Source organism: Oryctolagus cuniculus, chromosome 8 (genome assembly GCF_964237555.1).
Source record: "Oryctolagus cuniculus chromosome 8, mOryCun1.1, whole genome shotgun sequence".
NCBI lineage: Eukaryota > Metazoa > Chordata > Mammalia > Lagomorpha > Leporidae > Oryctolagus > Oryctolagus cuniculus.
The window spans coordinates 44,459,932-44,487,504 of record NC_091439.1 but is presented as its reverse complement, the minus strand read 5'-3'; the positions used below and the strand labels follow the sequence as shown (position 1 = coordinate 44,487,504).

General features: G+C 38.5%; 1 protein-coding gene and 2 pseudogenes across 1 annotated transcript in view; 2 read left to right on the top strand and 1 right to left on the bottom strand.

The window, feature by feature from the left end:
* The window catches only part of LOC138843129 (mothers against decapentaplegic homolog 5 pseudogene), a 30,951-nt pseudogene extending 9,810 nt beyond the window's left edge, over window positions 1-21,141 (top strand).
* Window positions 1-27,573, bottom strand: part of PRDM5 (PR/SET domain 5) — a 256,431-nt gene that overhangs the window by 194,390 nt on the left and 34,468 nt on the right.
* LOC127490122 (mothers against decapentaplegic homolog 5 pseudogene) lies at window positions 21,143-21,844 on the top strand (annotated as a pseudogene).

Below are 27,573 nucleotides of genomic sequence, written 5' to 3'. Positions count from 1 at the left end.
CCCATCAGAATAGCTCTCATACAGAAATCAACAAGCAACAGATGCTGGCTAGGATGCAGGAAAAAAGGTACCTTAATCCACGATTTGTGTGAATGTAAACTACTGCAGGCACTGTGGAAGACAGTATGGAGATATCTCAGAAAGGTGAATATAGACCAACCATATGATCCAACCATCCCAGTCTGGGGAATTTATCCAAAGAAGATGGAATCAGCATATGAATGAGTGATCTGTATTGATCATGTTCATTTAAGCTCAATTTACAATACTTAAGAGATGGAATCAACCTAGATGTCCATCAATTTAAGACTGGATAAATAAATTATGGTGTATATATCCATTATGGAATACTACACAGCAGTGAAAAAGAATGAAATCACATCATTTGCAACAAAATGGATGCAACTGGAAACCATGATACTTAGTGAAATAAGCCAGTCACCAAAAGACAAATACCATATATGGTCTCTCTGATCTGTGGTAGCTAATAGACTACTTAAAATGTAATCTATAGGAGCGAAATTGACCACATGAAATACTGTGATTTTGAACAACCTTGCCTTGACTATTGAGGAACAATGTTTTTCTTGTTTGTTTTTGCCTTTTACTTTTCTCTTCACACTATTTGGTGAACTTTCTACTTAGTGTAGCATTAATCTTATGAGTATAAAATTAACTGAGAATTGATTTTTGTTAAAAATAAGAATGGGAAAGGAAGTGGAAGGAGGAAGAAAGGTTGAAGTATGGGTGGGAAGGAGGTAGAGGAGAAAGAATCACCATGTTCCCAAAATTTTATATATTAAGTGCATGAAGTTATATTCCTTAACATTTTTTTAAAAAATAACAAATAATAGTAATAATGACAGCTAACAATTACTGAATAGTTTCTCAGGTCCCATATTAAAGTCTTTTACTCATATTATGTAACTTACTCCTCTAAACCAACCTTGTGAGGTAGGTGATGCATATTAACCACACTTAACAGACGAAGAAACTATAGCAACAAGTGAAGATATAACTTGCCAAAAGTACCACAGCTATTCTTGGAGCTAGATTTCAACCAAAACCATGTGATTCCAGAGCCCACCATGTCACATTACCTAATTACACTTAGAGCCAGTTGTCATAGGATGATAAGAATTCTAAGAATGATTCCCCATGATCCTTACTCTTGTACAATGCCTTCCTATTTGATGGCTCCTGTCAGTATGATGAGACAGCACTCCTATGACCATATCACATTATATCATTAAAAAAGAGAATATCCTTTAGGGAAGAGGGTCATCTAATCACATGAGCTGTTTTCAAGCAGATTTTTCTCTTGCTGGTGAGCAGAAAAGTCACAGAGCTTGGAAACATGTGAAGGCCTTGACATGAGGAAAGCTCCTCCACTGCTGAGATGGAGGGACCCCCAAGGTAGTTTGAGAACAGGCAGTGAGAGATCTAGGAACAGAGGGAAGTCTCTGACCATCAGTCAGCTAGGAAACAGAGTGGCGGAGTTGTGAATAAGGAAATTCATTTCCTTATTCTTTGATTTCAAATGAGATAATAAGTGATGATGTACAATCTCCAAATACTATTAATTGTAAAAATGTTACAAAGGCCATTAAATATAATTATAAGCATTATTTAATGTAAGAGATTTATTTTTACATTGAATGAAGGAAGGGGGAAGAACAGGGAAAATTGCATATTCCTTCTAAATGTTAATGTTTATTCTTGGGTTACAAAAATAATCAGTTCCTCTTAAAAGACTTTTTCAAAATCAAAATATATGTTTCTATATTTCATTGGAACACACATTTCATCAGTTTGTTCTAAACCTTAAATTATTTGGGGTTGCTTTTTCATTTATTACAGAGTTGCCTGAATATATTTTCACTGGTATATACAAGAGCAGTATCAAATTTGTATCAAGAATTCAATGCATGAGGAAACCATTGGCCATAAATATTTTCTATTGCTTTTTTACCTCATAAAGACACGATAACTATTAAAAATACAGTTGTAGAACACAATAAAGAGAAGTTACGAAAATTGATGCTCAAAAGGTATCATATAGCTTGAGTTCAGGTTTTTAAAGGACGTTACAAATCTCGGGGATTCCCCAAGGAAGTGTTTTTAATTTTTCAGCAAGCTACTCTTTAACTAAGGCATCTAAAATAGTAAAGTAACAAAACACTTTGTCCAGTGGTATCTCACGTTATTGGCAACAATTAACACAAGTTTTTATATATATATATATATATATATATATATATATATATGTATGTATGTATATGTATATATATGGACATACAAAGACCTTAATCTTAAACTCTAAAGGTCAGTATCTGGACCCATGATTTCACCTTCCAAGTGTGTTCATTTAACAGGTGAACTGGAACCATTTTGGGATGATGTCCATGAACTCTTGCAAGTAGGAACAATTTTTAAAAATGGGTATTATCTTGGGGCCAGCGCTGTGGTATAGCGGATAAAACCATCGCACGCAGTGCTGGCATCCCATATGGGTGCCAGTTCGAGTCCCAGCTGTTCCACTTCCAATCCAGCTCTCTGCTATGGCCTGGGAAAGCAGCAGAAGTTGGCCCAAGATCTTGGGCTCCTGCACCTACGTGGAAGACCTGGAGGAAGCTGGTTCCTGGCTTCAGATCGGCATAGCTCGAACCGTTGTGGCCATCTGGGGAGTGAACCATCGGATGAAAGACCGCTCTCTCTGCCTCTCTCATTCTCTGTGTAACTCTGACTTTCAAATAAATAAATAAATAAATAAATCTTTTTAAAAATGGGTATTATCTTGTTCAATATCATGAATATGCATAATGTCTTCACTTAAACAATTGCTTACAGACTATAAAATCTTCTGATTTGTTCACATATCATTATCCTATTATATTCATCTTTAAACGTTCTCTCTTACAGAAATATTTGTAATTCTTGTGTTTTCTTACTTCAACAAGAATTGGAAATGTTCCTGTTCAACACAATTTCTTCACCAAATGTTTGGGAAACCTGACTTGTTTTAAAGAGGTAATATGTAGTATACATTGTGCTTCCATATTTTCTGCAGCATTTGGTACACCACCCCATAATTAAACACAGTTATATTTCTCTATCTAAATGTATAAAGTGTCATACTAAGTAGGATGAAAACAAAAGATTACAAACAGCAAACAACCTCACATGAGCTCAAGTTAAGTTTGCTATCAAATGAGCAATTTTTAAAAACAAAATTTGGGGACCAATACTGTGGCATAGCGGTGCTGGCATCCCATATGGGTGCTGATTCAAGTCCCGGCTGCTCCACTTTCCATCCTGCTATCTGCTATGGCCTGAGAAAGCATTAGAAGATGGCGCAAGTCCTTGGACTCCTGCACCCACGTGGAAGACCTGGAAGAAGCTCCTGGCTCCTGACTTCCAATCTGCCCAGCTCCAGTCGTTGCAGCCACTTGGGGAGTGAACCAGCACATGGAAAACACCTCTCTCTCTCTCTCTCTCTCTCTCTCTCTCTGCCTCTCTGTAACTCTGCCTTTCAAATAAATAAATCTTAAAAAAAAAATTGGTCTTCAGATTGTTTTGGATTTCAGGCTTCCATATAAAGACCTATGGATCCAGAGGTTAACATGAGTAATAATACAACTCATTTACAGCTCTTTTTCTCCAGGGAGAGAGAAGATATTATCAGAATGATGGCAGGTTTCCTGGTAATAGTACCAAGGAAAAGGTAATGTCATAAAATTAAAGAAAAACAGATTATTTTATCTGGGAACAGAGAACTTGCTGTGGTTTGAATATGATATGGCTACCAAACTAATTCTCAAAGTCCTAGGAAGGTGGCAACAATCCAATTATGCTGTTCAGCAAGTGGTCCTAGTTGAAGGAGGTCCTTAGGTCACTGAGAGTGTACCCTTTCAAGGTAGCTCTCCAGAGAGTGTTGGGTATATAAGCCAGAGCTGTTTTCTGATTCCAGGCTCATCACGGGCCCATCCCTTCACAAGTACTCTGCCACTGCCATCCTCTGGCCTCACCAGAGCGCAGAACAAACAGGGCTTGTCCAATCTTGGACTGTGAACCTCCAAAACTGTGAGCCAATAACTTCTCTTCATAAGTAGCTTCTCTTGACTATTTAGTTACAGTAACAAAAAGCTAACTAAAACAGACCCTCAGTGTGCTAACTTTGTAAAGTGGCATGGGCAGCAGATGCTCTGTAGAAGTGCTACTCAGCACTGCCACTCCTAAGAAAAGAGATGGTATTTCTGTGGAGAACAACTCCCACCCTCTTATTATTTGGAAATGAAGTTCATTGATAAAAACCAAGTATCTAGCACTAAAATCTATGATCCCATCTATATTTAAGAATATATTCCTGGGCCGGCGCCAGGGCTCACTAGGCTAATCCTCTGCCTGTGGCGCCAGCACCCTGGCCAGGTTCTAGTCCCGGTTGGGGCACCGGATTCTGTCCTGGTTGCTCCTCTTCCAGTCCAGCTCTCTGCTGTGGCCTGGGAGGGCAGTGGAGGATGGCCCAGGTCCTTGGGCCCTGCACCCACATGGGAGACCAGGAGAAAGCACCTGGCTCCTGGCTTCAGATTGATGCAGCGTGCCGGCTGCAATGCGCCAGCCGTAGCAGTCACTTGGGGGGTGAACCAAGGGAAAAAGGAAGACCTTTCTCTCTGTATCTTTCTCTCTCATTGTCTAACTCTGCCTGTCAAAAAAAAAAAAAAAAAAAGAATATATTTCCTTTCAGGTCACCTGCATATTGTATTAATATGCAAATTGGAAACAACTTGCAACTTCTGAATCATATGTCAACATAGCCATCCTTTGGGCTTTGAAATGTTTGAGATTTAGAAAATACAAAACTAAATAAATTATAAAAAAGAAAATACAAAACTACTATCTTAAAATGCAGGCAAAAAAGTATTTATGTTTCAATTTATCTCTAAGGCATGACAAAAAGAAAGTTTTTTAAGATATGATTCAATAAATCAAAAATTAAAAAGCAACAAATATGTGCATCAAAATATTATCTAAGCTGTCTTAAAAATTCTTCAGAGAACAAAGTAGTTTGGAGTAGCCATTTATCATACAGTAAGGAAATAATAGGCAAAATCATTAAAGGGAATTTATTCAAATCCATGCACATTAATCTTCTTTATATAAAAAGAAAACAGAACTTCTCAGGTAGAATTCTATGCAAGCTTTCCGCACTGTTTGTAAAGCTTCCATTGTGTGCAAAGTAACTAAGTGCATAGTAGTGTTATTGACTTGTAGAAAATAACACAACTAATATTAAAAAATTAAATCTACTTTTTAATATTAAGTATAAATGTTAGCTACAATTTGTTACTACAAAAAATTAAAAAGTAAGTAACCTCACAACAGCTTATATATTCAGAAACAAATAGATCAAGCTGCTCATGAAAAGACTTTTAAGCCTTCTTGTTATTCTCACATTTGATTTACTACATAGAAACAACAGAATGTTTTTGGCAAACATAAAATGTAAAATGCCCTGAAGTACAAACAGAGCCTGTGTCACTATAATATTAAAGAATCAACAGATGGCTGACATCAGAAGACTGGCAAAAACACAAAAACTAGAAAGACAAGTAAATAAAAAGACAAATGTGTAGAAACTAAACAAGGTGTCTTTGAGTCTCCTTTGCCACACTGAATAAGGGAAAAAATACTAATCTTAAGACATAGACATCTGGAATCTCTGTTTGGAGAGATGCACAGGAGATCTTGGGAAATGCTCAGGCTCAGTTAACTGAGGCATGAATTTCACAACATTTAAAACCTTTCCAAACTCAATGACAGCACTGTGGAAGGAAACTTCACTGTTTAAAAATAAGAGAAGAGAAGGGAAGGGAACGGATGGGGGTGGGGGAGAGGAAGGGACAGTGGGAGAGAGAGGAGAGGGGAGCAGAGTGGAAGGGAGGAGGGGGTGGGAGAGGAAAGGAGAGGAGAGAAGAAGAGGAAGAGAGAAGGAAGAAGGAAGGAGGAACAAGGGAGGACAGCAGAGGAAGAGGGAGTAAAGAGAAGCAACAGATGGAGACCAGCAAGAGAGAGGAGGAGGGAAAGGAAGAAGAGAGAGGAAAATAGGAGAGAAGGAAAAGCAGGAGAAAGGGGAGAGACAGGAGTGAGGTAGGAAGAGGAGGCCAGGGCTGCTGCTGCACATCCTAACCACACGGGTTTCTAAGAACCATGATGATTCATGACCTAAACTGAAAGAAACAAGTAGATTCAAGTCCTCTATCTTTTTCCAAAATTCATTAGGCATCTAGAGTTCAAGACACGAGGACACGAAGCAAATGACTTTGCCCCCATTCCTTTTCATTCAAAAAACAGTTTGCAATAAGAAATCAGACTACCAGCTCGTCACTGCTGTGAAAGAGCTCAAAGTCCACCAAGGTGGGCGCACAAGTCCAGGTGTGGCAAGTGCAGTACCAGTGCCTGATCTGCATCCTGCAGGCAGATGGCAGTGAGGAGCAGTCCCCAAGCCAGCCTGGTAGGAGTAAGAAGAGGGTATGAGTGACAAATGAGGGGACAGTGCAAGTTAATGGAATTAGCAAAGGCAGAAGCCCATGTGAAGGGATGAATTAAGCATAAAGCTATGAAAGGGTTAAGAGTAGGGGAGGAAAGACAGAGAAAGGAGGACAGAGAGATCAGCACCACAGGTCTTGTGGCAGTTTGAAAAAAGAGCTCACTTTTCGCCACCCGAATGAATCCTCAGAGACAGGTAGAGAGTTCAAAAACCTACCTGAAAGGGGAGGATCTGCTCACTCTAGGTAGGGTTGACCTTGGGACAGCAAAAATGGCACCTGCTGGATCTCAGGCTGGTTGTGCACGGAACCACCTTTTATCTTCCTTCTCACACAGTCTTGCACAGTGTGCAGGCACAGGCTGGTTTCTGCGTGTTCCCTTTGACCAGGTTTCCCACCCAGTGGAGGAAGACCTTGAGGACACTGATCCTGCCTTCAGCCAGCCCGGCCTCAAGCTCTGCTCCCAACAAGGAGCTACCCAGTCTCGGAGTGGAGAGCTTTATAGCAGGATCCTTCTGATTGACATGAAGTTTTTTCCACAATGGTTAGGAACATGCTTTCCTCTAGGTGCACATATTTTTCCACTTTTTTTAGTTGTCTTCAAACAGGAAAGCAAAGCCTTAGCCATCTTCCACATGATGGCACTTTAAATCACAGCAAGACAACTCCCCACCTCTGCTTCTGCTCTTTGGGGGAGGAACCCTGGTTCCCTGGCCACTGATGGGCTGCTCACAGCTTCCACAGCTGCTCTGGGGACAGCTGCTCTCAGTTTCCGGGTCTGCAGCTAACATTCAGTCCTTGACTGGACCTCCTGCCATGGTCTTACCAGTACAATCACACTATGCTCCCAACAACCTAAACACACTATTGTTTACATTACAGCCTGAATTTTTGTTCTAGCTGCCATTTAATATTGCTCATCAAAATATCCATATAAAGCAAGTAAAACCCTTAAGAAATTTGCATTAGGAGCAAATATCAAGTCTAATATCCCCTATTTCAAATCTCAAAAATTACATTTCTCCCTGCTAAATTTCATCATATAACCATTCTGTCAATCACCCGAGTGACTGGGCCAGCATAACTGTGCAGTGGGTTAAGCTGCCACTTGAGATGCCCACATTCCAACTCAAAGTGCTGGTTTGAAACCAGCTATTTGGCTTCCAATTCAGCTTCCTGCTAATGTATCCTGGGAGGCAGCAAAGAGTGGTTCAAATGTGTGGGCCTCTGCCACCCATGTAAGGGGCTGAGCCTGGACCAGCCCTGGCATTGCAGGCATTTGGGAGGGAACCAGCAGATGAAAGATTCTTACTCTTTTTTTTTTTTTTTTTGATAGGCACAGTTAGACAGTGAGACAGAGAGACAGAGATAAAGGTCTTCCTTTTTCCGTTGGTTCACCCCCAAATGGCCGCTACGAGCGGCGCGCTGTGCCGATCCGAAGCCAGGAGTCAGGTGCTTCCTCCTAGTCTCCCATGAGGGTGCAGAGCCCAAGCACTTGGGCCATCCCCCACTGCCTTCCCAGGCCACAGCAGAGAGTTGGACTGGAAGAGGAGCAACCGAGAGAGAATCTGGCGGCCCAACCAGGACAAGAACCCGGGGTGCCGGCGCCTCTTTCTTTCTCACTTTCTTTATATTTATTTCCAAAATTTTATAGTTTAAGAACTTAATCATTTCCAAAATCTATATTTTCCCCCAGAGGGAATTTATTTGCCTTAGTCACATAATTTAAAAAAAAAAAAACAGTTTCTGTAGGAACAATTATTTTCAGCACTCAAGTACATACTTTTTCTGGACTGGAGATACAAGGTAATCATAATAAGTGCTAGTTTTTTATTAGTTCCTTATGTATCTTGGACTATGATACACACTTTATAAAATCTTTATGCAGTTTGAAGATTACTCTCATTAACAAAATGTTTCATATGCAATAGTCCAAGTAATCAAAATCAGGAACTCAAAAATCCAACAGTAAAAAATTTTATTATCGAAATAGAAGATTAAAAGACAAAACCCATCTATTTGCTGCTTACAAGAAACACATCTTTCTAACAAAGATGCATACAGACTGAAAGTGAAAAAGGTTGGAAAAGGATATTCCATTCCAACAGAAACCAAAAAAGAACTAATGTAGCCATCTTAATATCAGACAAAATAAACTTTAACACAAAAACGGTTAAGAGAGACAAAGAGGGGCACTATATAATGATTAAGGTATCAATTCAACAGGAAGATATAACTATTATAAATGTATATGCACCTAATTATAGGGCACCAGGTTATTTAAAAGATATGTTAAGGAACTTAAAGGGAGACTTAGACTCAAATACAATATTATTGAGAGACATCAATACTCCACTTGCAGCAATGGACAGATAAACCAGACAGAAGATCAACAAGGAAACAGCAGAATAATCAAACTATAGACAAAATGGATCTAATAGATATGAGCTATCAATGCATCTCAAGGATCTAGAAAAAAATACAGCAAACCAAACCCAAAACTAGTAAGAGGAGAAAAAAAATTAAAATTATAGAAGAAATCAACATAATTGAATTCAAAAAAAAAATTACAAAAGATCAGCCAAACGAGGAGCTAGTTTTTTGGAAAAAAAAAAAAAGTAAAATTGACACACCATTGGCCCAACTAACTAGAAAAAGGAGAAGACCCAAATCAACAAAATCAGAGATGAAAAGGGGAATGTAACAACAGACACCACAAAAATAAAGAGTCATCAGAAATTACTATAAAGAGTTGAATGCCAGCAAAACTCGGAAATCTATTAGAAATGGATAGATTCCTGAACACATACAACCTACCTAAATTGAACCATAAAGACATAGAAGACCTAAACAGACCCATAACTGAGACAGAAATTGAATCAGTAATAAAGGACCTCCCAACAAAGAAAAACTCAGGACCGGCTGGATTCATTGCTGAATTCTACCAGACATCTAAAAAGGAGCTAACTCCAATTCTTCTAAAACTATTCAAAAACGATTTAAAGAGAGAAATCCTACCAAATTCTATGAAACCAGCATCAACTCAATTCCTAAACCTGAAAAAGATGCAGCAGAGAAAAAGAATTACAAACCAAAATCCCTGATGAACTTAGACTCAAAAATCCTCAACAAATTTCTATCCAATAGAATTCAACAACACATCAGAAAGATCATCCACCCAAACCAAGTGGGATTTATCCCTAGTATGCAGGGATGGTTCAACATTCACAAATCAATCAATGTGATACACCACATTAACAAACTGCAGAAGAAAAACCATGATTATCTCAATAGATGCAGAGAAAGCATTTGATAAAATTCAACATCCTTTCATGATGAAAACTCTAAGCAAATTGGTTGTAGAAGAAATCCTCAACACACTTAAAGAATTTATGAAAAACCCATGGCCAGCATCCTATTGAATGGGGAAAAATTGGAAGCATTTCCACTGAGATCTGGTACCAGACAGAGATGCCCACTCTCACCACTGCAATTCAATATATGTCCTTAATGTGTTGTTCAATGTGAATTAATGCTATAACTAGTACTCAAACATTATTTTTCACTTTGTGTTTCTGTGTGGGTGCAAACTATTGAAATCTTTACTTAATATATACTAAATTGATATTCTATATATAAAGAGAATTGAAAATGAATCTTGATGTGAATGGAACAGGAGATGGAGTGGGAGATGGGAGGGTTGAAGGTGAGAGGGAAGTTATGGGGGGGTCACTGTAATCCATAAGCTGTACTTTGGAAATTTATATTTATTAAATAAAAGTTAAAAAATATATAGTACTGGAAATTTTAGCCAGAACCATTTGGCAAGAAAAAGAAATTAAAGGGATACAAATTGGGAAGGAAGAACTCAAACTATCCCTCTTTGCAGATGATAGGATTCTTTATTTAGGGGATCCAAAAAACCCTACTAAGAGACTATTGGAATTCATAGAAGAGTTTGGCAACGTAGCAGGATATAAAATCAATGCACAAAAAACAACAGCCTTTGTATACACAGGCAATGCCACGGCTGAGAAAGAACTTCTAAGATCAATCCCATTCACACTAGATACAAAAACAGTCAAATACCTTGGAATAAACTTAACCAAGGATGTCAAAGATCTCTATGATGAGAATTACAAAATCTTAAAGAAAGAAATAGAAGACGATACAAAAATTGGAAAAATCTTCCATGCTCATCGATTGGAAGAATCAACATCATCAAAAAGTCCATTCTCCCAAAAGCAATTTATAGATTCAATGCAATACCAATCAAAATACCAAAGACATTCTCAGATCAGGAAAAAATGATGCTGAAATTTATTTGGAAGCAGAGGAGACCTCGAATAGCTAAAGCAATCTTGTACAACAAAAACAAAGTTGGAGGCATCACAATACCAGATTTCAAGACACACTACAGGGCAGTTATAATCAGAACAGCATGGTACTGGTACAGAAACAGATGGATAGACCAATGGAACAGAATTGAAACACCAGAAATCAATCCAAACATTTACAGCCAACTTTTATTTGATCAAGGATCTAAAACCAATTCCTGGAGCAAGGACAGTCTATTCAACACATGGTGCTGGCAAAACTGGATCTCCACATGCAGAAACATGAAGCAAGACCCCTACCTTACACCTTACACAAAAATCCACTCAACATGATTAAAGACCTAGGCCTACGACCTGACACCATCAAATTAATAGAGAACATTGGAGAAACCCTACAAGATATAGGCACAGGCAAAGATTTCTTGTAAAAGACTTCAGAGGCACAGGCAGTCAAAGCCAAAATTAACAATTGGGATTACATCAAATTGAGAAGTTTCTGTACTGTAAAAGAAACAGTCAGGAAAGTGCAGGGCAACCGACAGAATGGGAAAAAATATTTGCAAATTATGCAACTGATAAGGATTAATAACCAGAATCTACAAAGAGATCAAGAAACTCCACAACATCAAAACAAACAACCCACTTAAAAGACAGGACAAGGGCCTCAATAGACAATTTCAAAAGAGGAAATCCAAGTGGCCAACAGACACATGATATAATGTTTAGGATCACTAGCCATCAGGGAAATGCAAATCAAAACCACAATGAGGTTTCACCTCACCCAATTAGAATGGCTTACATACAGAAATCAACTAACAACAGATGCTGGCGAGGATGTGGGGAAAAAGGCATACTAATCCACTGTTGGTGGAATGCAAACTGGTAAAGCCACTATGGAAGACAGTTTGGAGATTCCTCAGAAACCGGAATATAGCCCTACCACATGACACAGCCATCCCACTCCTTGGAATTTACCCAAAGGAAATTAAATTGGCAAACAAAAAAGCTGTCTGCACCTCAATGTTTATTGCAGCTAAAATTCACAACAGCTAAGACACCTAAATTCCTAAATTCCAACCTAAATTCCCATCGACAGAAGACTGAATAAAGAAATTATGGGATACATACTCTATAGAATACTATACAGCAGTTTAAAAAAATGAAATCCGGTCATTTGGAACAAAATGAAGGAATCTGGAAAACATCATGCTGAGTGAAATAAGCCAGTCCCAAAGGGACAAATATCTCCCTGGTCGGTGACATCTAACTGAGCACCTAAAAGGAAACCTGTTGAAGTGGAATGGACACTATGAGAAAGAATGACTTGATCAGCCCTTGTCCTGACTTCAAGGAACAACTTAGTATTTTATTCCTTTTAGTATTTTTTTGTTCTACTTAATACCATTGGTTGAACTCTTGAATTAACACACAATTATTCTTAGGTGTTTAAATTTAACTGAAAAGTGATCCCTGTTAAATATAAGAGTGGGAATAAGAGAGGGAGGAGATGTACAGTTTGGCACACGCTCACTCAGACTTACTCCTAATGGTAGAGCTAGAAACGTGCCAGGGGATTCCAATTTAATCCCATCAAGGTGGCATGTACCAATGCCATCTTAAAGTGATCAGTTTCAGTTCATAATTGATCATAATGATAGGATTAAGTGTCAAAGGGATCACATAAACAAGACCAATGTCTGCTAACAATAACTGATAGAATTAAAAAGGAGAGAACAATCCAACATGGGAAGCGGGATACACAGCAGACTCATTGAATATCAAGTGCCCTAAGCAGCAATCTGGCCTCAGAATCAGCCCTTGGGCATTTGGATCTGGCTGAAAAGCCCTTGAGAGTATTTTAGGCATGGAAAGCCAAGACATCATGGCAAAAAAAAAAAAAAAAAAAAAAATGACCTAAATGAAAGATCTCTGCGAGTGAGATCCCAATGGAAAGAAAGGGCCATCAAAGAAGGAGGTACCTTTCTCTGAAGGGAGGAGAGAATTTCCACTTTGACTATGGCCGTGTCTAAATAAGGTCAGAGTTTGTGCACTCAAGAGGCTTGCATAGCCTTGGCAGCTCATGACAAGAGCCTTGGGTGATTCTGATGTCATAAATGAGTGTCAATTGTTAAATCAACAACGGGAGTCACTGTACAATTACTCCCCATATAGGATCTCTGTCCTTAATATGTTGTACTATGTGAATTAACAGTAAAACTAGTACTCAAACAGTACTTTATAATTTGTGTATCTGTGTGGGTGCAAACTGTTGAAATCTTTACTTGGTATATACCAAGTTGATCTTCTGTATATAAAGATAATTGAAAATGAAAAAAAAAAAAAAGTATGGGAAATGGGAGGAAGAACCAGGGAGAGTGAACTGTTTTCTTCCCTTTCTCTACTTACTAGATGAAAAAGATGTTAATTTAAATATGTGGAATTTAAAATGGGATTTCTGCTTCAGAATCATAAGGAAGATTAAATCAAATGAAACATCCTCTGACTTAACTCCATTTGTCTGGCTAAAACTTCACACAATATTCCTAATAAAAAGTCTTAGTTCACTAAATGATCACAAAGATAATTTTAACATGAAAACAGCAGCCAATGCAAATGAAAGCCAACATATTGGTGAAAGGCATAAACAATGACATTAAAACAAGGATGAAAGCATGATTGCTTACTATTAACATTATTACTTCACACTATTCTAAAAAATTCTAGCCACATGTGGGTGGACAGGGGAGGAGCTGTGTATCTTGTTGCCCCGTACTGACACTGAATGTCACTGTATGCTGGGTCTTGGCCGCAGACTTCTATGTCTTTCTGATGCATCTAAGCCTCTGGCCCGATAGCAAAGCCATGTACTTCGTAGGGCATGAGATGACGGTTCAAGGAAGTAACTGCAGTGCCTTTTATGAGGAGGTGGGAGAAGTCTTCTATTCTAGGTATAGTCTGCAAGCTGCGTGGCTGTCAGGCAACAAGTCATGCCACTGGGCTGAGAAAAAGCTTCTTTCTCTCCATTAGATAAAATGTGTTTTCTACCCATGGTGATGTAAAGAGAGAGTGGCCTGGCCCTGCTTAATGAACTGGCTAGGATATCTGAAGCAGAGCACACTGTTAGCTTACTCTGGGCCCTGAAAGCCACCATGGAAGTTAAGACCTAGACCACACAAACACAAATTATGTCTGACTGGTGGTATTTGTCCAGAGTACTGTGATGAGAACAACTCTGGACTGCAAGGAGCCAGCACCCCTAGCACCTGACCAATAGCTGAGTTAGGGTATCAGCCAGGAGTTTCTTTTGAAGCCAGTGTCAACCTGTGATGGAACTTCAAATAACCTCACAGGGACAACTCTGGAGCCATAGTTCACTTGTGCCCAGGAGGCAGAGCAGCCAGGAAGGCAGACTGTTTTCTACTGGCCAGGTTAGAAACGGCATCACCCAGTGTCCATGAAAAAACAGGGCATATAGAAAGACCAAGCTAAACTCAGATCTCAAAGGACACTGTTTAATCTAAAGGCAAGGAGAAAATGTGATGTGAAAAGGGCAATGTAGTTAGTGACAGATTCAATACAAACAGTAGCCAAGAGGCAAATTTGCAATGAGTGAGCATTTTGGTAGCTCCTTAAATGAGAATCTGCTTCCATACAGTTCCTCTTCACAGAGAACAGATGCTTAAAAGGTGGGTTCCAGGTTGGGGTAAAAATTAATTTAGGTCGGTTATGTCTAAAACACTACTTAAAGCCATATTACCATCAGCATTTCAAAAGTGTGTACAGTTTGTTCTGCTATAACACTTGTTCTGCTGTAATGCTTGCTTTCAAAATGACAGTTGATCCCCATGTGATTGATATATTAGGGAACAACTTGAGATTGAGCAAATCCTGAATTTACTCCTGCACAACTCTATCTCCCAGAAACAGGGATGAATTCAAAAAACTACATTGAGCTGAACGGAGCCAAAGAAATATACACAAAACATACTTCAGTTATCTGCCACCTTCCTCGGTTCCCCAGGTGCTGTAAGACATATGCATTCAAATCAGGGCTTACTCACCTACCCTACTTGAAATAACCCTCCCTCCACCACTTCACACAAGCTGAATCTCTTCGGATGCACACTTCTACAAGTAAATCTCAGGTCTCTTTAAAAGGAAACTCTCTTACTTATTGTAGTAGTTAATTTCTTAATCATTTAGTGTATGTAAAACTGTGCTACTATTTTCAGTAAATTTATATCTTTCATTGTGCATCAATAATGAGGCCTTTTGTTTTGTGTCCCTAGCCCAATTTCTCCCATAAGGCTTCTGGTTTTTACTGAGCAATTGCGCATAGCACAGTGATTTTAGAAATATATATGGTGTCATTGTAGAACTGACTGTGAAACCAAAGAGTTGAATAATAATGTGGTCTAAAAGCATAAAGACCTTATAAATTTAAAAAGTTGAAAAGACTTAACACCATGAAATTAATTCCAAGCCTGATGTATATCCCAGGGTAAAATTATAATTTTGTCAGTTTTATTTATAGGAAATATTATTTAATGAAAAATCTGATTCTTTTTACTACATGTCTCTGGAATTCCTGACACACATGCAACATTTTTAAAAAATGCAAACCACTACATCCTGCATTGTTATAGGAAGTAGGATGGTCTCTGCTTTATGTAACTAGCAAAATGCCAACAAAAAATTATAACACCATGTGAGATCAGTCAAATTCAGGGAAATCCCTAAAAGCAAAACAAAACAAACTCTTATAGGACATTCCCTTGCAAAACTCTCCAACAGTTGTGTCACCAAAACCTATCCAGGAAAACAAGATCTGAGAAATATCACGTATGATTTATTATATGTGAAAAATACCTCTTTTCATGAGGATAAAGATTAGCTTTGTGAAAAAAATAAAATGACTCTAATGGTAATTCTGAGATGGGGTAAGTTCAACAAGCCATAGTTCAGAGCCATAAGCTTAACAAAGAAGTGAGCATGAGGTAAGTTCAGATATATTTTTATGGTCTTGGATAAATACGAGACTTTGTTCCTGAAATACAAGTGACCTTTAGAAATAGCAAATAGTTTCTTCCTCAAACACTGTATTTCTGACCGTGGCTCCTTTCATCTACCACATCACTCAAGGTGGAATTTCAAGTGGGTAATCAAGGTAACATTTGTTTAGCCTAGCAGTCATTTATGTGGCCAGTTGCTGTGATAACCACATTATGTTCCTGGGCTAACCTTCCAGCTTACAATTCAGTTGCTTTTCCACTCTTGGTACCAATTTTTAACTCTAGGCTATTCGAAGAATGACTTCAATCAAAATGAAATTATCTTTAGACCATCTTCATATTTACTACCCAGGAAATCATAAAATGTGGTGTGTAAGACTCAATCTCTTATTTTCTGGACACACAACAAAGACAAAAGAAGAATAAAAACAAGGAGCTCGGTTCTTTTTGACTATTAAAAAAAAAAAAAAAAAGACTGACCACTTTGTTTTCAGATTGGATGTCAGCAAAGTCACTTAGATATACTTGAAATCTCAAAGAAATATTGTGTGTTTTTTATGGTAATTAAGCATTCCATAGCTATTGGGCAGAAATTAACTAAAACAGATGTCTGTAGAAAACCACAGGCCTAATTTCTGTAGGGTCTTCATCTCTGTGCCTTACTGTACTCCATGACTCTCTCCCCAAGAAACAAACTCCCTTGAAGGTACTACCTGATTAAAAAAACAATCTGCAAAGCTTTTCATCAGAAAAATCAGCTGGCTGGCAGAGAAGCAAAAGTAACTCTACCAGGAAAACAATGCTGGAACAACTGAACATTCACAGGCAAAAAATACAGACACAAACCTTACAACCTGATACATACCTTACAACTTTTACAAAAAATTAACCTTTCAAAATAAAGCAAGACCTAAATATAAAACACAAAACTATAAAACTCATATAAGATAAAATAGGAAAAAAAATCTTGGATTTGGTAATGGTTTTTTACATATAACACCAAAGTACTGATCCATGAGAGAAAAAGTGATAACCTGGGCTTATTAAACTTAAAAATGTCTGCTCTGTCAAAAACCCTGTAAAACAAATGGGCAGAAAAGCCACAGACTGATAAACATTCTTATTGGGGAGTAGGCATTTAACCTAATGGTTAAGAAGCCTTTGTCCCACATCTGAGTGCCTGCATCTGATTCCCAGTTCTGACTCCTGAATTCAGCTTCCTGTTAGAGCAAAACCTGGGAAGGCAGGGGTGATAGGTTAAGTAACAGGGTTCTTATCACCCATGTGGGAAATTTGAATATGGTCCCAGCTTCTGCCTCTGTCCCTGGACCAGCCCCAGCCATTAATAATCATTTGGCAAGTGAATCAGCAGGTAAGAGCTATCTACCCCTAACCCATACTCTTGCTGTCTCTTACTCTCTCTCCCTCTTGCTTTCACATTCTGCCTCTGCTCTCAGTTGGAGGGTGAACCAACAGCAAAAGGAAGACCTTTCTCTCTGTCTCTCTCTCACACTGTCCACTTTGCCTGTCAAAAAAAAAAAAAAAAAAAAAAACTGTTAATATCCAAAACAAAGAACTGTTAAAACTCAAAATTTAGAAAAACCCCCTTTAAAAATGTGAAGATACCTCACTCAAAGATACACAAATGGCAAATAAGCATAAGAAAAAATGTTCAATATCATGTCATTAGGGAATTGGAAATTTAAACAACAATGAGAAATTAATATACTTCTATTATAAGGGCCAGAATCCTAAACACTGATGATACGAAATGCTGCAAAAATATGGAACAATAGATATTCTCAGTCACTGCTAGCTGGAATGCAGAATGGCCTAGCCTCTTCGCAAGAAACTTTGGAAGTTTCTAACAGGACTAAATAAACTTTGATCATATGGCCCAGCAGTCATGATGCTTGCCATTTAATTTCCAACAAATGTTTATAGCAGCCTTATTCATAATTGCACAAATTTGGGAGCAACCAAGATGACCTTCATTAGGTTAATGGACAAATAAACTATGGTATATCCATACAATGTACTATTACCCAATGGTAAAAATCAATGAGCTATCCAAGACTTAAAAAGACAGGGAAGAACCTTAAATATGTATTTTAAAGAAAAGTGAAAGACAACAGTCTGAAAAGGGTACTTACTCTATTCTGGAAAAGGTAAAACAATGGAGAGAATAAAAAGAACAGCTACCGCCAGGCTTGGCACAGAAGGAACAATGAACAAACAAAGCACAGAAGACGGCTGGGCACAGTGAACTATTCTGCATAAAACTGTACCAGTGCACACATGTCATTAAATTATTTATCAGATCCCACAGAATGAACAACATAAACAGTGAACTCCAATGTCAACTACAGACTTCAATAACAATGGTTCAATATTGACTCACCAACTGTTAACAAATGTGCTGTACCAATTCAAGATATTTAAAACAAGGGGAAATAGGGGAAGAAGAAGACATGGAAAGTCTGTGTAATTTCTGCACAATATTTCTGCAAACCTAAAAGACTATAAAAAATAAAGTATACTGTCTAAAGCATGCCACACAGAGAGAGAAACAAGCTGAAGCTTAAATAGAATTAAGGATATACAAACAAAAATACTGACATTCCTTTTTCTCCCTAAGTATGCCCTCTAGAACCAACATCTCTGTATACTATCCATATCAGCATTGTCTAATAGACTTGTGATGTCAACCACAATGGAACCTTACAATAGTCACATTAAGCACAGTACAAAGAAATGGAAACATTAATTTTAAAAATACATATATTTATCCCAATGTATTCACAATATAATCATTTCAACATGTAATCAATATAAAATGTATTAGTAAGAGTCTTTGAAATCTAGGTCTATTTGATTATAACATATACCAATTCATATAGTAAATTTTTATCAGAAATACCTAATTTCAGTTTAGATTTCACAAAGTCACAATTAAAAAAAATAGATTCACAAAGTCATGCTATTCCAAAGATATTTAAAATCTTCCAGTAACTAAAATCAATTACTAAAAAAACATTTTTCTTGAATATATATATATACATATATACATATGCACATTGACAAAACTGGTTCATCCTTTTTAGAATTGATTTGACTTTAAAGAAAATGTATTTCAATTTAAAAACTATACCAATCCATGTTAAATAAATTCATTAACTCTAGTATCAACAAAGTACTAATGAAATTAAATTCAGAGATATTATATAAATCAGAAAGCAACTCTAAACTTATAATCACCAAAGTATTCATCAACTTGTCTCTATGTTTTTCACTATTAGTTTAGCATCATGTACTATAATTAAATTCAACTGCATATTATTCATTTTTAAATGTAGAAAATCATTAAGTTTTTATCAAAAGTTTCAAAAAATATAAAAATGCCTTGCCTTTCCTTAGAACTTCAAATTTATCTCATTTATATGCAGTGTGATATTGATGAGAATAAATCATACTGAGATTTGGGTTTTCTTTTCTTTTTTTTTTTTTTTTTTTGCCTTTGATTATTTGTCAAGTACTCCTTTTTCAAGAAAACCTTGGTGTTACCAGTGCAGTAAATCCTTATAAAATTCTACCACAACTCAACCATGAAGAACTGGCAGAGAGTACAAGATCCATTAAATTTACTGTCATCCATTACTTTTAATAGTTCCATAAACTGGCAATGATTAAAATCACTTGCACATAAATAAAGGAAGTGAACAATTGAACCCATGGTACTTTTCAAAGAGTCTACTTCAGAAAAATGAATACAAATATTTTCAACGTGTACCATAAAGTGGAACTAATCAATATGGGAAACAGTCTCACACTTTAAAAATTCCATAAATCTGGATTTTTTTAACCTACCATAGCTGGAGACAATCTTCTATGAAGAAACTAACCATGTAAATAATTTTTTTAAATCTACCCCACAAATTCATTTATTGGGGCCATGAATTAACATTTCTTTGTAAATTTACAAGACCTCTGAAACTAACTGTATGGAATAAATTACTTGGATGGTTGTCTCATGTCATATAACTCACCTAAAGCCAAAGAAAATCCTTGCAATTTTCAATGCTTGACTCAATTGATCTTCTTTGTTTAAAAAAAAAAAAAAAAGGCCCTCTTTGGGAAATTGTTAAATCTTTCACTTTTAGGCTTCTTCTCATAATTTTTCAACAAAATTTCAATAATTCAAATTTGTTTATAGTCTCTCCATCCAAAAAGGGTTGGTTTTCTGTTTTTTGTTTTTTGTTTTTTTTTTCCCTTGGAGTAAGAACCAAGGTTGCCAAAATTATACTCTCAGATCCTGGGACAGCAGCTACTACGCATTTGTCCACTGGAAGAGCTTTTAATGAAGTTGCAGTGAACAGAACTGCAGTAATTGCACCAGTAAAGCATGTGCAACCAGTCCTTGGGACTTAAACCAGTAACAGAAGCTGGTAGCACTTAAAAAGATAACCATCATTTCTCCCTTGAGAATTGTCTGTTTAGAACCTGTACCTTACTTTTCACTCATGATCTCCTCTTAGCAGCCACTGACTTTTGAGTTACAGGAAGGCCTCTGAAGATTTATATCAAATAGCATCCATGGCCAGCTTGTTTTCCTCATGTAGAAGTAAAGGGAATGTTAGGCTAGAGACAAGATGAATAAGAGATAAGGGTGGAAAAGGCAGCTGATGCTTTGGTGAAAAAGCTAAAAGGGAAAAAAAGGTGCCATGGAGAAGTGGAGAAGTCCTTGAGCAGCAGAGCAAATGTGTCATTTTTCCCAGGTCTTTAGGAGGACACCTACAGGCTTTCTCACGGAGGAGGCTTACCTCACACTATATATTGTTGTTTTTGATGCTGACGTGATCTGCAGAGTTATCAGGAGCTAAAGACATGAGACATGTGTGAATTTCCTTTTGGATCTTAGCAGAAAGAAGTTTGTATCAACCCATACTACTACTAAGAGTATAGTGTCTGGTCTTACCTCCAGTATTTTGTAAGTCAACATGAAGAATTCAATCTGCAACACAACATTCTGTTTAGGAACCTAGCCACAATGAAGCATACATGCCACAAAATACCACATTTCCAGATTCCTTCTAACAGTCCAACAACACTCTTTTCCCTTATTGCCAAACATCCTCTCTCTCTCCCCTGCTAGCAGCCCATATGCCAACTCCAGGCAACTCCTCAATCATGAACTCCCTTCAGCCCCCAGCCAATACACCTACTGACTTCGTGCTACCCAATTATTAGATGGATCAAGATTTACGTTCTGCCCAGCAGATATGTTCAGCCTGTTGCCTAGGATGAGCCCAAACACAGGTGTTCAACTGTCTACTGTGAATGAAACAATCACGTCAAAGAAGTTCTTTATACACCTTCTACTAGAGTATCAGTATAGAAGGATTCACAGATCATATAAACAAAAGGAGATTCTGCTTGGGGTTTCTGTCACACAGAGTTGTAATTTGACAACAGAAGGCAATATTGGAGAAGGTGCTCCTCTGTGCTATGTTGAGGGTGTGGTATGTGTGGAGTGCTTGAGTAACAGCAGCACATTGGTACACATTAGGAACCACAATGCTCATCAGTGCTTTCATCCTATCACAGTAGAGATTCTCAGAAGCTACAGCCACAAAATCTTTGACAATGAAAGATTTGTCCAACTTCTGGCTCAGTCTGTGAACCACAGGTTTAAGGCATTGTCTACACTCCACAAAGTGTACACCATTTGAATGAGTTTTATCAACTACTGGAGAGCAGAATATCACCAGAGGAATCTAGTCAGCATCTCTTGCTGGGTTGAGACTCATCTTCATGGCTTCTTCAAAGTCTGGATAAAGTCCTCACTCAGATGAACTCTCTATCTTGCATTTCATGGGTCTTCTCCCCATTAGTTGCCCCACGGACCCAAGGAGAATTGGTTCAAATAGCCTCTAGGCATACCAAAACCTAATGCTCAACTTCCTTATATAAAATAATGCAATATGTACATATACGATATGCATTCTCCAGTACACTTTAAATCCTCTGTGGATTACTTAGAATGCTTGATAGAGTGTAAATGCCATCAAAACAGCAGTTACACTGTACCACTTAGGGAATAATGATGAGAAATTTGTACATGTTTAGTACACATGTAATTTGTTATCAAATATTTTTGATTAGCTGATTCTGTGGATGCAGAAGTAGTGCAGACAAAGGACCAAGTATTACTAGTGAACTTGTTTCTAGAGAAATTTTCAGTATAGATACTGTAAATATATATGGAAAACAGATATTCAGCCTTTTTTTTCCTATACAATCATGAGCAGTACACTGCATTTTGAAATGAATCCACATGTGTTTGTATTCATGCTTATTTGATTATCTCTGAAAAGTGAAAGATACAGTGTGAGTATTATGCTTCAGTTCAGAAGTCTGGCAATGATCTTAAACTGCACCATGTTTTTGCCTTATTCTCCCCACAACATTTTTTATTTGTTCAATTTTTTGATAAAGTTATACATGACAGAGGAAAAACTATAACAGTGTAGGAGGGTAAACAGTACCAAAGAAGTTTTCCCTCCTGCCCCCCATCCTCTAGAAGCTGAATTTTTACCATTTTGTCTCACTAACTTTAAAAATTTCTAATTCATTATTTTGCAGAAGCATATGGTAGGGTCTTAAAAGAAACTACAAAAAAAAATCCTTTATTGTAAGGAACACTATTTGGTACTCTAATAAGTAGTTCAGTAAAAGCAAAGTGACTGTTTTCAAAATGACACTGTAAATTGTTTTTTTATTTGACAGGTAGAGTCAGAGAGAGTGAGAGAGACAGAGAGAAAGGTCTTCCATCGTTGGTTCACTCCTCAAATGGCCGCCACAGACCGCACTGCGCTAATCTGAAACCAGGAGTCAGGTGCTTCCTCCTGGTCTCCCATGCGGGTGCAGGCGCCCAAGCACTTGGGCCATCCTCCACTGCCCTCCCAGGCCACAGCAGAGAGCTGGACTAGAAGGGGAGCAGCAGGGACTAGAACCCCGCACCCAAATGGGATGCCAGTGCCACAGGCGGAGGATTAACCAAGTGAGCCATGGTGCCGGCCCCAAGGTTATAAAATTTACCTTAATTAAAATAAATGTCAGTGTATTATGATTTCATGCAATATATGTTTTATAAAACATTTTCTTTTAGGAAAGCTATTGCAAAAAAAAAAAAACAAAAATTCATAATATTCAATTTAATCACTATAGCAGGAGGCCTATTTTACATTTTTTTGAATACTGAATGTTTTTATCAAATTCACTTAAACATATAGTTGAAAGTATTTCTTATTTTCACCTTTTTATATTTTCTCTCTCTCTCTCTTTTTTTTTTTTTTTTTTTTTTTTTTTTTTTTTTTTTTTTTTTGACAGGCAAAGTAGACAGTGAGAGAGGCAGAGAGAAAAGTCTTCCTTTGCCGTTGGCTCACCCTCCAATGGCCAGTGCGCTGCGGCCAGCGCACCGCGCGGATCCAAAGCCAGGAGCCAGGTGTTTCTCCTGGTCTCCCATGTGGGTGAAGGGCCCAAGGACCTGGGCCATCCTCCACTGCACTCCCTGCCCACAGCAGAGAGCTGGAATGGAAGAGGAGCAACTGGGACAGAATCTGGCGCCCAGACCGGGACTAGAATCCATTCTGCCAGTGCCGCAGGCAGAGGATTAGCCTAGTGAGCCGCAGCGTCGGCTTCCTTTTTATATTTTTACAAGAAAAAAATCACTTAGGTTTACTCTATCACAGAAAATACAATTCCATTGCTATGTCATATGTGGCATACCTTCTTTCATGCTTATTTATTCCTTATGGTATGAGCTTCTACATTGCAACTTAATTCTATGTCAGTAGGACACTTTCTTCATACAAACTGGTATTTGGTGTAGCAGTTAAGATAGAGCTTGGGATGCTCACATTCCATATCAGAATGCCTAGATTTAAATTACAGCTTTGGTCCTGATTCAAGTTTACTTCTAATGTGCAGCATCTGGGAGGCAGCAGGCCAGGTACTTGGGTCCCTGCCACCCATATGAGAGACCCAGATTGAGTTCCTGGTTCCTGATTTCAGCCTGGTCCAGCCAGGGATATGGCAGACATTTGGGAAATGAACCAGCAATGAGAGATCTCTATTTCTCTACCTCTGTCACTCTTTGTCTCTTTGTCTCACAATATTAAAAAGGAAAATTAAAAACATACATAGCACCAGCACCGCGGCTCAATAGGCTAATCCTCCACCTTGCAGCACCAGCACACCGGGTTCTAGTCCCAGCTGGGGCGCCGGATTCTATCCCGGTTGCCCCTCTTCCAGGCCAGCTCTCTGCTGTGAGCAGGGAGTACAGTGGAGGATGGCCCAAGTGCTTGGGCCCTGCACCTACATGGGAGACCAGGAGAAGCACCTGGCTCCTGGCTTCGGATCAGCGCGGTGCGCTGGCCGCGGTGGCCATTGGAGGGTGAACCAACAGCAAAGCTGTGAGCAGGGAGTGCAGTGGAGGATGGCCCAAGTGCTTGGGCCCTGCACCTGCATGGGAGACCAGGAGAAGCACCTGGCTCCTGGCTTTGGATCAGCGCGGTGCGCTGGCCGCGGTGGCCATTGGAGGGTGAACCAACAGCAAAGGAAGACCTTTCTCTCTGTTTCTCTCTCTCACTGTCCATTCTGCCTGTCAAAAAAAAATATATATATATATAAAATACACACTAAATAAGAAGACACTGATAGCAAATATTTTTATATAACTACTAATTAAAATCAAAACAAAGGTGTCAATGTAAATTATGCTGTTTACATAAAATATCCAAAAACACTACAATGCCGCATGGTGTGTAGAATTACTCTACTGACTGCAACTAAACCAGTCATATGATTCCACACAGCATTAAAAACAATACAGGGAATGGGCATTTGTCTTAACAGTTAAACCATCTACATCCCATATTGGAATGCCTGCACTTGATTCCCATCTCCAACTTCTGCCTCTAGCTTCCTGCTAAGGCAGACTCTGGAGGGCAGCAGTGATGGCTTAGTACTTGAATTCCTGCTATCCTTACAGGAGACCTAGATTGCGTCCCAGGCTCCCAATTTTGGCCCTGAAACTAATGAAAACTAAGTAAACTTGGGGCCTACACTGTGGCGCAGCACTTAGTTAAAGCCCCAGCCTGTTGCGCTGGCATCTCATATGGGCGCTGGTTTCAGTCCCAGCTGATCCACTTCTGATCCAGCTCTCTCCTAATGCACTTGGGAAAGCAGTGGAAGATGGCCCAAGTGCTTGGATCCCTGCACCCTGGTGGGAGACCCCAAAGAAGCTCCTAGCTCCTGGCTCCTGGCTTCAGACTGGCTCAGCTCTGGCCATTGCGACCATTTGGGGAGTGAATCAGTGGATGGAAGACCTCTCTCTGTCTCTACCTCTCTCTCTGTTAACTCTTTTAAATAAATAAAATAAATATATAAAAAAAGAAAAAAACCTAAGTAAACTTTAAATTCAGCACTCAGTATACTAGCCAGATTTCAAGAGCTCAAGAACTCAAGTGGCCAGCTGTTACCATACTAGACAGTGGCCACTTAGGTTGAATGGATTTTTTTCCCATTAACATGTAATATCTCTACACTTTTTGGAGTACAGTGTAATAATTCAACACATAACTACAGTGATGTTTTTAAGGATTTATTTATTTATTTATTTATTTGAAAGGCAGAATGACAGAGGGGTAGAAACACAGAGAGGAAGAGCCTCAGCCAGGCTGAAGCCAGTGGGCAGGAACTCCACCCTGGTTTCCCACATAGGTGGCACCCCTCTCCTCTATGAAATCCTCTCATTATTAAGACCATTGGTTGCTATTCTCACCTTGTCTTTTATACTACCATATCTGTTTATGTGTTTACAGGAGTTAATAATGGAACAAACTAAGGTCTTCACCAACCAGGCAGTCAACCAAATGCTGCTACAGAGATATACTTGGCTTCCCACCCAGGAGACAGCAGTTTGAGACAGCGCCCCATGCCAGCGGAGAGTACCTCATCGCCCCATGTCAGCAGGAAGTAGCTCTAAAGACAAATCATCATCTCTCTACCCCTCCTGGACTTTTGGGGCCAATGTAATCCCATACAACTCTTGCTTTATAAAAAACAAAAGGGGGGAATGTTAGTAAAATGGGGCAGTCTTATCTATGGCATGATCTACACCCCAGACACCATCCTAGGCTCTAGCCTGCGCCACCATAGCTGGAAGCCAGGAGACCCCATGGCCCAACCACTGATGTCAGCTCCACCCCCATCCTAACGGGATTCGCTGCTGCTCCTTCCCTGCCTGCCTCCCAGAAAAGGTTTAACAGAACCTGTTCCTGAACACATGGCCCTCTCTCTGTCTCGCCCTCTCTCTCTCTCTTGATCTCTCTCTTATACTCTTTCTCCCTCTTTTCCTTCATCGACCCTTCCCCCTAGTCTGTCGGTTTCCCACAAAAAAACCTTTCTCTTAAAAGAAAAAAAAAAGTAATAGCTAACTGGTACAACATTTCTTTTTAGAGTAATGAAAATATTCTAAAATTAGATAGTGCTGATGACTGCATACTCTATGATTATAATGAAAACTACCACATTGCCCATTTAAAAGGGTATACTTTATGGGATATGAATTCTATCTTAATAAAGCTGTTATAAAATTTCACAAATGCTTCTTGCATTTATGCCCAAATTATCTTTGGGACCACATCAGATAAGCAAATATTACTAGTGCATACAATATGAGCATACTTTTAAAAACTCATAATATTCTCTTACATTTTATATATGCATAAAAATTAACAGAGAAATATCAGAGAAAAGTTACAGATAAAAGACAGTGTTGGGCTTTAACTTCCTGTGTATTGCACTATGATTTAAATATGGTTTGTCCACCCAAAAGGCAGCCTGAGGCTCACTTCCTCAGTGTGGTAGTGTTGGGAGCTGGAGGGGTTCAGAGATTAATGCCAATTATGCTAATCTTTTGTCAGGAGTTACTTCTCCCTTTCTCTTCTGCTTCTCTGCCATGTCACCATCACCAGCCTTCAAAACCATGAGCCAAAATGAACCTCTTTTTTTTTTTTTCTCTTTTTGGCACTATTTATTTTCCAGATGGATAGCAGTAAGCAACTCTATTCAACAGGTTAACTAATTTATTTGTCTAGGGTACATTTTGCAGATGATTCATTCTGGCAAACCCACTGGGAAGCAGTCTGCTCAAGATTTTATTTTTCACAACAGTCATATTAAAGTCCTCTAATGTTGGAAGCAGAGAACTGACAACTTGACCTCAGCCTCTTCTAGAAAATGACACTTTTTTTTTCTTCCCTACTTGCTATCCATCTTTTCTCTCTTCTCTTCCCTTTCTCACCCTCTTTCCCTATTTCTTTCCCATTTTACTGACTTCTTTTGTTCTTTTTCTATGTTTAAGACTTTTATTTTTACAAAGAAAGTTATGGAGGGGAAAAGTATTGTAATCCATACTTTTTTATTTTCTTATTCATTTTTTTAAACTTTTATTTAATAAATATAATTTCCAAAGTACAGCTTACGGATTACAATGGCTTTTCCCCTCATAACTTCCCTCCCACCCGCACCCCTCCCATCTCCTGCTCCCTCTCCCATTCCATTCACATCAAGATTCATTTTCAATTCTCTTTATATACAGATCAGTTTAGCATA